This window comes from Protopterus annectens, chromosome 10.part0 (assembly GCF_019279795.1).
Source record: "Protopterus annectens isolate FY-2018-M chromosome 10.part0, PAN1.0, whole genome shotgun sequence".
Classification (NCBI taxonomy): domain Eukaryota; kingdom Metazoa; phylum Chordata; order Ceratodontiformes; family Protopteridae; genus Protopterus; species Protopterus annectens.
The window spans coordinates 563,307,855-563,322,505 of NC_056744.1; positions in this window are offsets into that span (position 1 = coordinate 563,307,855).

Here is a 14,651-nt window from a genome sequence, read left to right on the forward strand (position 1 = left end):
GAATATGACTGATTTATGGTCAGACCTTACCAGGGAGGGTCTTACACATGGGGTGGTGCAGTGATCTCCCATGTTAGTGAGTACCAGATCAAGGACATTCCTTCCCCTTTTGGGGGTGTGGACTAATTGTTCCAGAGCATTTGTGTTTACAAAGTGCAGAATCCTTAGGGCTGCATGATGGTAAGTGGTCTGCAACATTTTCAAACAGTGCACACATTCCCAGTAAACACGATAACTGGAAATGCTGGGAAACCATCAGTTTCCATTACTCTTGAGCGTGGAAGACATGGCAGTTGTTCGTGTAGATGGTGTGAGATTTAGGGCTCAGAGATGATGTGTCCAAGAGTCCAAGATTTCTGTTGGACACCTAGTGAAATATCACAGTGTCAGGTTGCTGCAGGGGGACTATTGTGGGTCTCAGTATAAGTCAGAGGCTTGGGATAGTTTGGCCTGGGCTATGACCAGTGCTGCTGATATCCCCTGCACTGGTGACCAATGTAATTACCACTTGAGTGACCAAGGAGGAAGACGGGTACCCTTGATGCTTGGATTGAGTAATTTAGGAAGGAAGGCATCCCACAAATGTGTAAGTATTAACTACAAAGACTACTTGTAAGGCTTAAAAACTGAATATAGGCAAGACTGGTATTCATAATGGTATTCTGCTCAGTTTTTTCACAGCTAAGATGGAGAGGGCGTGCAATGTTAGGACCCCTGCCACTAGACTGGTGAGGATGAGGGAAGCATTTGGCATGTATGCAGCAGCAGAGTATTATTCTAGCACTAAAAGTTAAAGATAGCTTTTTTTGTATTTTATACAGTTGGATCAGATTAAGCATGCATATCTCAACTGTAAAAGCAAGTATGCATGTATCAGTCTGTAGAACAAACAAATATAGCTTGTTTGGTATTTTATACAGTTGCATCAAACTGAACCTGCATATTCCAACTGTAAAAGCAAGTTGGCATGCATTAGTGTGTAGCCCAAACCATGAGTACAATATTGCAGTTTAATCAGAAGTGATGGGTTCAAATACCACACTTCCCAACGATACAATAACTGTTGATTCCTCAACTATGAATAACTGAAAGATTTAAAGTAAAAACTCTAGACCAGTGACACTCATTCCCTGCTGTAAACTGTAATCTGGATAACTGGAACATGCATATGTACAATATATGCATATGTGAAGGAGTACTTGCTACAGCCTGTAGTATAATGTGCATCTGTTAGGAGCAAGTAGTCTTAAAAGTAATAAGTTATCTGTTAGGTGGTGGTAGTCTTAAGAGTAAAGGTTAAGATAATAGAGTCAAATAATTGTATTAATGCATTGTATGTTACATATGAAGGTACTAATATTATCTTTTTTTTCTCTCACCCCAACCTTTATGTCTTTTTTTTTGTTTTATTTACTATGTGTCATCAAAATGTGTCCATGTCATCCATGTTTACCACATCATGAAATGCTTAACTGCACAGTGGGGTAGGCCTGCCCTATGGGATCCACCTGCCCCCACTCCACTGGCCCAGCACCATTGCCCAGCACATCTGGCAGCACCACCTCTGCTGCTCCTGCACTACCTGCCTGCTCAGGTTGCTCTGCCCTGGAGGGTAGGCCAGTGGTTACCTCTGGAAGCCATGGCAGGGGTGGTGAGTTTATCACCCATGTTGAATTGCCAGATATTGTGTGTAGGGTTGTGTACCTCACTGTTGGTGCACACCTACACTGGATGGAGGTGCTGCTCTCCCTAATTTTATGTAGGACCAGTAGGAGGAGAAGGAGATGTTGAATTATCCAGCCAGTGGTGGAGAGAGGTGACAGTGACACTGTGGGTGAGGATGCGATACTAACTGTCAATGAGCTTGACGTCCATAGTTCCTGGATGTCCCCATCCATGGTGTCCACTGACCTCTAGTGTCCATCACCATCTCTGTGACTTTTCTTGTTTGTCTTGTCTGACTACAATTGCTTCCTCACCTACTCAACTTACCAGGCCCAGACATACCTATATCCCTTCCCCAACATTCCTGTCTCTCTCCCAAAAAAAAAAAAAAAAAAAGGACATGTGTGCCTCAAATAAAAATCATCCCATACATAGCTCTCCTTTTCACACACATGTCTATTTGACACAATTGATTTGATCCAATTGATTATACAACATGATTGTATTGGGGTCACAGTTCAAATTCAGCTAATATTCTGCATATATTATTAGTTTCTACTGTTGAAGAAATTGATAGCTATGGTTCTTTCCTACCTCCCTCCTGCACATTCCTGTATTGCATTCCATTTGTTCTTACCTCTGCTTATTCCCCATTTCACCACTGTTCTATCTTCCTCATGTATTTTCTTTAATGCATTATTGGATGATGGTGTGCATCACACAGTAAGGTGTAGCAATGTTAATACAAAATTACTTGAAAGTGTTAGGTTCAGCTGTATTCAAACCCAGTACCATCTGACCCCAAAAAGAAATCTATTACTATGTTAACATGTGCTGCCAAAGAGTCAGTTAAGTAGCAGGTGTATTCCAGAAACTCAGTACTGTCAGAGTTTAGCATCCCAATTTCACCACTGTCCTATCTTTTTCATTTATTTTCTTTAATGCATTATTGCACGATGGTGCATTACTCACCAACATGCACCAACAGTAATGCAAAAGTAGTTAAAAATATTAGATACACCCTATGGTCTCAGCACTTTTTCCACACATATATAAACCACACTGCAAAATTTAATATCACATCTTGTGTGCTGTGCAATGAACATCAATCTGGTAACATGCAGAACTAGAGCTACTGGCTAAAAAAACCTTATCTGCATGGCTATTGCAGGAATCAGCAAGGACCATATCCACAGGGACAGAGGTGGCCTTCAACATACTTGACCCTACCCATTTTGGGTTTGGAACGGCTAGGTCTCACTTATTGACCTTTGTGGACTTCTTGGATACTGAGCCCAAAGACCTGTGTTGAGTTATCCAAGTCCTTTGACACTATCCCCCATTCATGTCTCATAGTGAAGATTTCCTATATGGGAATTAGGCCATAGAGTACTAGATGGGGAGCCAAATGGCTCAACAAGAGAACATACACACTCAGAATTGGGGACTGCACCCCCCACTAGCCCACTCACCAATGGAATATTTGTTCTATTTATTTATTTATTTTACATTTGTTGACTGGGATAGTCTGACTGGATACATGTCCATTTTCAGTGGAGCCCCTGGGAGAAAAGCTCTAAGATAATAATTCACATTGAACATTTAGTAAATGCTAGTTTCAAGCAGATTACAGTCATAAGCAATACCAGCATTTAGCACACATAGTACTAACTTATTATAAAACACTTTGCAAAACATAACATTATTTTCAAAGTTAAACATACATAACATTACATTTAGGTTTAAGACACACTGAGCAGCAGTTATACAATTGACCCTTCCTGAAATGGAGTGGTAGAAAAAAGTTAGAAGTAGTTGAAGGTAAGGCACCTAAGAAATAGAGAGGTCACTAGTTGGGGTTAGTGCAAGGACATAACCAATGAGTTTTGAAGTATTTCTTGAGTTTGTTTTTGAATTGAGTTAGTGAGGGTTCTAGGGTCAAGTCAGCTGGAAGTCTGTTCCATATTTTTCCAACAGAGTTGGCAAACAGAGAGTCCCCAGCTGAGTAGTTGGATTTGTATGTTTGAACTAGAAGTCTAGTGGATGATTGCAGTGGCCAGGTGCTGGTGTAGGGGCTGATAATATTTTTTAGTGTAGGTATATTTTCTGGTTGGTAAAGGACTTTATGTGCCACTATTAGCTGGTTGAACTGAAGTAGGCTTGGCAGTTCAAGCCATCCTAGGCGATTTAGGGTGTGACAGTGGTGTGTCTAGTAGGTTGCGTCAGTAGCAAATCTGGCAATGTGGTTATAGCAGGATGATAGTTTATTAAGATCTGTTTTGTTTAAGTTGGAGAATAAAGATGAGGTGTAGAGAAGAGTTGATAACAGATGGGAACAGGCAATTGCAGTTCTAGCAAGTGGGGTAAGGAAAGGTTTGGTTCTGTAAAGAGAGCCAAGTTTTTTATTAATGGTTTTGATAGTATGATTTGTATGCGCATCAAACTTCAGGTTATCAACTATGACACCCAGTAGTTTAGTTTGGGCTTCTGGGGAGATAATAGTGCCATTGCTAGCAGTTATGTTGAAGGATGGCAGGGGGTCCTGCATGTGGGGAGAAGAGGAGCAACTTAGTTTTGTTGGGGTTTAGGATTAAATGTTGATTGGAGAGCCATTTTTCCATTGTATTAAAGGCATTTTGGGTTAATGTGAATAAAGTAGCTGTTGAGGTGTCAGAACAAATCAAGGCGGAGTCATCCACATATTGAATGCAGGTAGCATCTGAGATGACTGAATGAAGGTCAATGATAAAGATGGAGAAAAGAAGGGGTCCTAGTATCAAGCCCTGGGGGACTCCTAATGTGGTGGGTAGGCAAGATGATAGCTTGTCCTGCCATAGGACTGCCTAGGATACCACAAGGATTTGTGCTGGGCCTTCAACTGTTTGGGAAATACTTCCCTGAAGTACAGACAACAGAAGATGGCCTGTGGTTTACCAAGTTAGCAAATTATTCTTAATCGATGCACTAATATAGAGTCCCCCAGTGATGTTAACATATTACACTAGGGACTAACACAGACTGATGATTGGTGACAAACTCATGGACTGAACTTTAAGCATGAAATGACTCTTTGTCACCTTTGTCAATGAAGTACCCCTGTTAATTATGATATACATAGCACCCTCTAAGCTCAAGCACAGTGTTGTGAGACTTGGGAGCACATGTTGATAGCAATCTACGCTTTCATCACTATGTGTCCACAGTGGTGACATAAAAATCTGCATTGTGCACATCATACATATAGACATTACATGCAAGACTAGGGTAGTCATACCTCTCCTGTACTCTACTGTTATCACACCAATAATGGAGTACAATGCTCAGATCTCTCTGTACCTCAAAAGACACCTGTGGCAATTGGACAATACACAGAGTTTTGCCGGGGAGTCTCCCAGGCCTCCAAACATGACTTACATGAAAGGCTGACATACCTGTCACTGTACTCAATATCATGCAGGCCGCTGAGAAGTGACTTATGGCTGCCCTGCACAGCAATCTCAGACCTTAGCCTTCTGTAAATGATTGGACATCTGCAATTCAAATGGAAAGACTATAATTTTCCCCAGATCCAGGGTTTTCAACCTAGCCTGTGACATAAACAGAACATGCTGGGGAGACAGATATATCCCACAGCAATTCACACTCTTCTGTAATAGGCTACCACTGCATGTGAAGCAGCGCTACTCAATGACCCTGTTCAATTGCAACCTTGACTACTGGTTCGGTGATTGTAAAGTCACTTCTGGGCTGGCATCTATGTCCCTCATGGACAATGCCAGTTGGCACTGCTGACAAACATGCTCTGCTAAAAATGACCATCCAACTATGCTCAATAAGGGCATTTATGTTTTTACAGAGCTAATCTTCTAGAGACCCTAGTGTTATTAGGCTAGTAGCCTCATATGAACCTATGAACCTATGTGCCTATGCAGGCCTCACAACCTGTTGTAAACAACATGGCCTGCTGATTTCATCTACTATAAGTCCACCTGCACTCTTGTATAAAACAGACTTGTGCCATAATGCCTGTGTGATATACTGTGCTCTGCAGTCTGTGTTCTTAGATATGGGTTTTGTTCTCACTGCTGTTTAGTGTGTGTGTGTGTGTGTGTGTGTGTGTGTGTGTGTGTGTGTGTGTGTGTGTGTGTGTGTGTGTGTGTGTGTGAAACTAGACAGCAGAGCAGGCATGTGTATCCTACAGTTACTACTCCAATTACATAAATTGCCAGTATTTTGATACTTGCTCATGCCTACACATCCATTTCATGCAGGCCTCCTATCCTCTTATCTCCCACATGGCCTGCTGATGTCATCTACTATAAGTTCACCTGCACTTCTATATAAATGAGACTTGAGCTGTGGCACTTGCATTAAGTACTGTGTTCTGTAGTCTGTCTACTTAGATAGGTAGTGGTTCTGTTCCCATTACAGTTGACTGTGTGTGTGTGTGTGTGTGTGTGTGTGTGTGTGTGTGTGTGTGTGTGTGTGTGTGTGTGTGTGTGTGTGTGTGTGTGTGTGTTTGTGCGTGAGTGTGCATGTGTGCACGTGTGCGCGTGTGTGTGTGTGTGTTTGTGGTAGACAGCAGAGCAGATGTGTGTATCCTACAATTACTTCTCCAAATACATAGATTTCCAGTATTTTCGTACTTGTTCAAGGCTACACATTCATTTCATACAGGCCTCTCAACTTCTTTCCCCCACATGGCCTGCTGATGTCACCTATTGTAAGTTCAGCTCACACCCACAAACTACTATCAATTACACAACATGGATTTTGACCCTATCACAGTACCACTACAACCTTTATGTTCTTTATTAATACAGTTAACCACCATAGAAATTTAGGACAATTCGTATCAGCCATATTTTTAGACTTATCCAAAGCCTTTGATATGGTAAATCATGATAAATTGATGAAAGTCCTCTTCTTCCTAAACCTTATTAGTTCCTCTATCACTTGGTTTCAAAACTACACAGTACAGGCCATACTGTGGCAACACCACCTCTCCTCTCTCCTCCCAGTTTCTTTAGGAGTCCCACGAGGCTCAGTTCTAGGACCTCTACTCTTCTCTCTTTACCAACCAACTCCACACTTCCACTTATCGTGTATCTGTGATACAATATGCAGATGATCCTACTCTCATATGCTCTGCCCCCTCCTTATAAGACCTCCACACCATAACCCACGATTCATTTCTATCAGTAGAAACCTGGCTCATCAATTCTCAACTCATTCTAAGCCCTAATAAAACCAAGCTTCTTCTCTTTTACCCCTCAATAACTCCTTCTACTCACCTAAATTTCACTCTAGAGTCCAAAAACAAAACTATCATCACCCCAGTGGCACATACTAAACTGCTAAGGGTCAAAATTGACAATAATCTGAAATTTGATATCCATATAGCTCAAACTATCAAAAAAGTTCATAAAAATTAGAACTCCTTTACAGAAACAAACAATTTTTAACTACATCCACAAAAGCTGTCATTGCCCGTACACACCTCCTGTCATCCCTGTTATATGTCTCCCCAGTATTAACCAACCTCCACAAAACAGATCTTACAAAACTAGAAACCTGTTACAATAAAATTGCCAGGTATGCTACTGACTCCACATACAGGTCACACCATTGCACTGCCCTTAAACAACTAAACTGGCTAGAGCTTGTTCCAATATAAACAACTAACATTTTCCCACAGAATTCTGCATGAACCAGATAAACCCCCTGCTCTCAAAAACTTATGCAACCATACACCACCTCTAGAAAACTCTGTTCTAGTGAAAAACTCCTGTTAGAAACCACCAACGCTAACAGCTCAGCTGGGGAATCTCTATTCTCAAAAGTCATTCCTAAAATATGGAATAAACTACCCACCTCTATTTCCTCAAACAACTCCATAATACAGTTCAAAAAACTCTTATATACTCACTTAGAAAGCAACTGTTTTTGTTCTTGCTACCCTCCTGGTTAACTCCATGTTCTGTATACCCATACACACCTTCCTAATTTAGTGACTCTATACTTCATAGTTCCATACTTCAGACATTAATCATATTTTTAAACTATCTTGCCTTCCTCCTTCCCTATATGTGTATACTCAAGTACCTCAAGTTATGTAAATGTTTCCTCTAAAGTTCTGTATTTACCCAACTATATGTTAGTTTTGAATTTGTATATTACTGTAAAACCCTTTCTTGTCTTCATTTATTAACATTGCTAATGTATGTCTCTTTTGGTTAATTATCATTTGTAATTTCTTAATTTCTATGTGTGTCACTTTTATTGCTGGAGCTTTTCTCCTGGGCCTCTGCTGAAAAAGGACCTGTGTTCAGTCGGACTTTTTACACTGAGAAAGGGCCTGTGTTCAGTCTGACTTTCCTGGTAAACAAATGTTAAATAAATAAATAAACAAATTCACCAGCACTGCTATGTAAATCAGATTTGCGTTAAGTACTGTGTTCCATTGTCTGCATGCCTAAATAGATCGGGGTTCTGTTCTCACTGCAGTAGACTGGTGTGTGTGTCTAGACAGCAGATCAGACATGTATCTTACAGTTACTTCTCCCATTACATAGATTGACACTATTTTGATACTTGCTCATGGCTACACATCCATTTCATATAGGCATCCTAACCTTTAGTCTCCCACATGGTCTGCTGATGCCATCTACTATAAGTTCACCTGCACTCTTGGTCAGATTTGGACTGTGGTGCTTATGTAATGCACTGTATTTTGTAGTCCATGTTCTTAGACAGGTAGGGTTCTATTTTCACTGCAGTCAACTGTGTGTGTGAGGTATTGCTTGTCACTACAGATACCATTTTATACCAGCATGTGGGAAACTGTTGTCTTCTCCCCCACAGACACTGCTGATGTCATTAGCTATAAAGTGTTGTCAGACACACTACAAGTTGGACTTGAACTGTGGTGTTTGTGTAAAGTACTGTGTTCCATAGTATGTGCACTTAGGTACGGGTTTTATTCTTATTGCAGTCAGCTCTGTGTATGTGTGAGCTGTTGTTTGACATTACAGAGAGCATTTTACACCAGCATGTGGGACACTATCATCTTCTGTTCAATAGGCATTGTTGATGTCATCAGCTATATCACATTTTTGGATATGCAGTACTCCCACCAGGTCAGGGTCAGGCAGAAGTCACTTCATCCTATACAATAAAGTTTATAGTGATATGGCTTCCAATCTATCGACATACATCATGACATGCTGTGTAGGCACTGTGTTATCTTGCTGAGAAAGCCCTGTGGTCTCTCTAGCTGCTGCATGTGTCTGGTGAGGTACATGTAGAAAAGAACATTATACTCTGTTAGTGCTGTAATGAGGTTTGACTATACTGCCATCATACAATCCTAAGATATCAATATGATGGCATGACTTAGGATGCATACAACATAGGCTTTGAATAGTAGTGTGGACAGTTGATGGTCAAAGTTCAGATTGCTATCTAAGTGCGTTTCCAGTGCTTGCATCACTGGGTTTCTGCATAGCAAGACTGCTGTCAATGCTGTGATTAACATGGAACTCTACTTTTAAGACAAACAACATTACATACACACATTTCTGTGTTTATTTGTCGATCATGTGCCTTTGTCACCATTCAGTTGTTTGTGTTATCTCCTCTTGTGATATGTTATCACCATTAGTGGACTCAATTATTGCACACAATATGCAAGAATCAGTAAACTCGGTAAGGCACAGGCCATATACTTTTGCCTGAACTGTCGAGAAATACAATTCAAACAGTGAAGGACCAAGCACATATCCCTGGGGTTTGCCAGTGGTGACAGCTGTACTGGTACAGGGTGATTCACCAACTTTCAAAGGGTCTATATTACAAGATCGAATGCTTAGGTGATCGAACACCTAAACATCGAACTTGTAATATTGAACACAAAAAACAGCAAAAGGCTAATTTAATGCAGGGAAAGATTTCCCTCGGCCATTCGCTGGATTTTATTTTTATTTTATTTTACATTTGTTAACTGGGAAAGTCTGACTGGATACAGGTCCATTTTCAGCGGAGGCCCGGGGAGAAAAGCTCCAAATGTACAAAAACAAGGGTAAATACAGTGAAATTATTACAGTGAGTTATCACAAAATTGAGATTTGTTTAACGATATGTACACACAGGTACATGTTTTTCTCACATACACACAGCAAAGGTTGGAAGCAAGTAGCTGAAAAAGAAATAGTTAAAGATTTCATCTGAAAAAGGAAAACACATATATTATGGTGGTTATCATACATAGTGTAGTGTTAACTTTAAATCTTTCCAGTAGGTGGGTGATGCATAGAATTTTAAACAGTTACCAAGTTGAAACTCCAAAGGACACACCACGAGAAGTGAGAATAAAAACACTGTCTTTTATTCCAAACAGCACATAAAACAAGAAAAAGATGAGCACCATCAGATCTAATTAAACAACAGATACAACTTTTCTTATATAGTAGATGTCGACCAATAAAAAGCACACATCAATTTGGGCAACCTGATTCAATTAAAGTAGTAATTAATTCATCAATTAACAATTTACAATGTCCCTATAGAGAATATTATGTAGCCTAATGCTTCAGCTCAACCAGAGCTCTGGTATCTTGCTATTTCACCTAGAGAGCTAAAACTATGATGGATACACATTGATTTGTTGCAGTCATTCAACTTAGGTGCCATAATTCAATATCAATAAAACGCACATTCCATAAAGGTCACTTGTTATTGATGGCTATTGTTAAAACTAATCTAAAAAGAAGAAAGAAATATAGCTAGTCATTCACTATTGGATATTAGTACACCGCCTCCTAATCAGTTAGCGCTCCTTCCTGTTGATGACCCAGATGTTCAACAAACCACCTGATGCTCCTTTTCCTATCAGAACAAATCGTTTCCCCAGAGGGAGATCAACGAGCCGAGGCCCCAGGAAACGGAAGAATTCACAGGACAGAGAAAAAACAACTGAACTGACTGGTTTGGTTTATAATCATTCTTGTTTTACTTTATCTGACTCTGACTTATCCCTCTTGAATCGAGGGTTGAGTTTTATCCCCTCTCAACCGAGCCTGCAGACAGAAACTTTTACTGACTTGAGATTGTTTGCTAGGAACATTGCTATCAAGATGTTTTTTGCGAATCAGAAAGTAACATCAGTCAATGTTGAAAATGTATCGGCTTTTAAATTTAAGCGTAAAAGCACTTTTTGTCCTCCACTACCACATATGGTAGAATGTTTTGTTAAATCCTGTGAGGTAGATATGTATAAGTTCTATTCATCTAAGCATGTTAACAACAAGTTTTGCAATTTAGATAGAAATGAATTTAATTCACTCAATGTGTTACGCAACAATCCAGATATTATAGTAACTGCTGCAGACAAGGGAGGGGGGGGTTGTATTATTGGATAGATCTGAATATATCCACATTATTGAGACTTCTTTCAGCTCCGATACTACATATAAAGAACTTGAATTGGAGCAGGTTGTGAATATTATTAATAACATCAGTGACAACCTTTATGACTTACTTATGTGTCACCAGATCAGCGTTGAAATGTATGAGTTCTTACACATAGATGAACCTTTAATACCAGTGCTAAAGGGTCTACCTAAAGTACACAAGGATACCAAACCCATACCAATGATAACCTTTCGATCTTTTTAGAAAAAATGTTGAGACCCATTGTAGACAGAGTTGGTACCATCTTAAAAGATACACAACATCTGTTGAGAGACATAGACATGTTAAAACAAGATAGACCAGAAGTAGATACACTGATTTTGGTCACTCTAGATGTCCGTAACCTGTTCACTTGCATACCTAATGAATATGGTATGCAAGCAATCCGGGAAGTCATGGTGACTGACAGTGGCTTCTCTACGGATAGACAGATTTTGATTGGCCAACTGTTGGACATTGTGTTGAACAACAATGTATTTACTTTCAATTATAAGTACTATTTGCAGACATGGGAAATTCCTATGCCAACTTGGTATTGTATTTTTGGGAAACTAATTTTCTGTTCAATAATGTTTGGATGAGGAAGATAAGTTTCTATAGAAGATTTGTGGATGATGTTATATTATTTTGGACTGGAACGACAGAAGAATTACAAGAATTTGTCATTTATTTAGAGTCCACTACTGATTTCCTCAGATTTACTTTTGAACATTCCAAGTTGAGTGTCAATTTTTTAGATGTGAACCTCTATTTCAATCGAGAAGGCATCATTACATCTAAACTCCATAGGAAGAACTGCTGGAGAAATAGTATTCTAGACCAGAGCAGCATGCACCCCAGGCACGTTTTTACAGGGATTGTGAAAGGCCAGTTTGCCAGATTAGTCAGGATCTGTCAGGACCCCTTGGTGCTTGAAGAGGAAGCTGATAGTATGGAATGTATCTTTGTAGCTAGAGGTTACAATAAGAAGTTAGTGAGAAGTATAAGAGAGAGTATTATTCCTTCTCACAAATTAATAAATAGTAACAGAGATATACATGAGAATAATATCAGAAAGAACAAGGTTCCGCATGAGAGAACAGTGGAGAAACGGAATACTGACTTTAATGATTTCAACTATGAAATATATCATAGCTACAAGGGGTATGATAGAGACAAAATTGCCTATTATATGAAATATTCCAATGACAATGCTCAGATTAGAAAAATTATCAACAAGCATTGGAATATACTAACTGCCACAGAAGAAATAAGAGCTCTGGTTGGCATTAGACCTGTGTTTGTTTTTAGAACATGTGACAACTTGAAAGAAATATTTTCGAAGAATTTCACTAACAACATAGGCAACTATAACCATTTAGCCCTAGGCACTTTCCCTTGTAATTCGTGTAACATGTGTAAGTACATTACAATTACACAAAGCTACACACATTCTGAAGGCATCTTTGAGTTTAAACCGAGAGGGCATTATGATTGCAATAGCACCAATTTGATATACATGGCGAATTGTATGTCTTGTCCGGCCTTTTACATTGGCTTAACTACAAGAAGATTAAAAGACTGTTTGTATAACCATATCTATGATATACGTAAGAGAAATGAAACAAACGCCCTTGCTAGACATGTTAATCAGCATCCTACACATGAGTTTAGGTTTAGGGTCTTGCAGACATTGGAAAAGAATATTAGAATGGGGGACAACACCAACCATTTAGCAAAGTTAGAATTGAATTGGATATTTAAGACTGGGGCACATAGGGATCCTGGGATTAACAATTATATTTCACTGAAACCGATCCTAAAACAGAGGTAATATATTTAGGCTATTTAATATGTAAGTTTAGAAACTTTGATTTATCTATACACATATTCTGCCTAACACTTTGCCCTGATCCCTAGAATATATGAAATAATAGGGTTATTCATAGAACTATTTATTAATTTATAAAAATTAGTTTCATAGTGATTTACAGAGCAGATATTTCATTATCATATTTATTAACCTTTGTAGTGCCTAATACCTGTTTTGCATATCCATCAATTTCAAGTTGTTTGTGCATGGATTCATCGTTCTTAGATATATACATATATATTCATCTTTATTCTTATGTTTACATTTTTATTCAGTTTATGTTAATAAGGAACTCAGGATTTGTATGATGAAGTAATGTAATTTATTAGAATTGATTCAGTGGTCACAATACTTTTAGCTTATATTCATATTTTATCTTATTCTTATATGGAACCCATCATTCCTGGTGTCCACCAATGTATTTTAAGGGATATCGTTTATCTATGAGAACAGATATATAAAATTGGGTCCTAAGAATTGAATGTGATTAATATTTTTATCATATTTTATAATATATATTTACAATAATATTTTAGTGTACATTTTTATTGTATGCAGTTAGTAGAGTTTGCAATTAAGCTCAATATATATACACATATGTTATGTTTTTTGGATGACCATTGTGGCACTGTAATTTGCATATTTTGGTTAACATTAACTTAATGTATTTAAGTGTCTACATGTTATTTCATATTATTTCATATATACATATATTTTTTCTTTATTTATGATAAATCGTAAACTAGTTACACAACTTGATTATTATATATGGAATTTTCTCCAAGAATAACTTAGTATATTCACATGCATTGATGGTGGAGATATACTATTCATTAACGCAACTATTGTTATATATTTTTAATTGTATACATCTCAATTGTTATCATCAGGCTTTGTTTACACTTTATATTTGCGCATAATGATATCATATGCGCTTGTGCTTCATGTGCTTTGAGTACTTGTATTTAAAGTGGTGTAATACGCTAGTTAGTTCCATATAGGATGTTACACAAGTGATCAACTAGTTTTGAATACTTATATTTATTTCTTGATTACTTGTGCTTATTTTAAGATTCAGATGCTATGAGCAAACATTTGTTTATTTATATTTTACATGTTTTTTATAAGCTTTTTTACATGTTTTGTCTCATATTATGCATTTCTATTTAGATCTAATGCGCATTGTTGCATTCTGTTCTATGGCATTTCTACTTAGCAGTATTACTTTAATTGAATTCATATAAGTTATATTAGGTAGCATAGATCAGTATAGTTGCATATTTATGGATTATGCTCTTCTGTGTGTCTTTGAACCTCATACTTTACAGTGCTTTTAGAGTTATACTTCTCTTCATGGAGAATTTTTATGCATTAATAATCAACATTTTACACCTTGTTGTTTGCATTATCCAGGACGGGTTGCTACGGAAACTGTTGAAAAGGAGAGTGAATGACTAGCTATATTTCTTTCTTCTTTTTAGATTAGTTTTAACAATAGCCATCAATAACAAGTGACCTTTATGGAATGTGCGTTTTATTGATATTGAATTATGGCACCTAAGTTGAATGACTGCAACAAATCAATGTGTATCCATCATAGTTTTAGCTCTCTAGGTGAAATAGCAAGATACCAGAGCTCTGGTTGAGCTGAAGCATTAGGCTA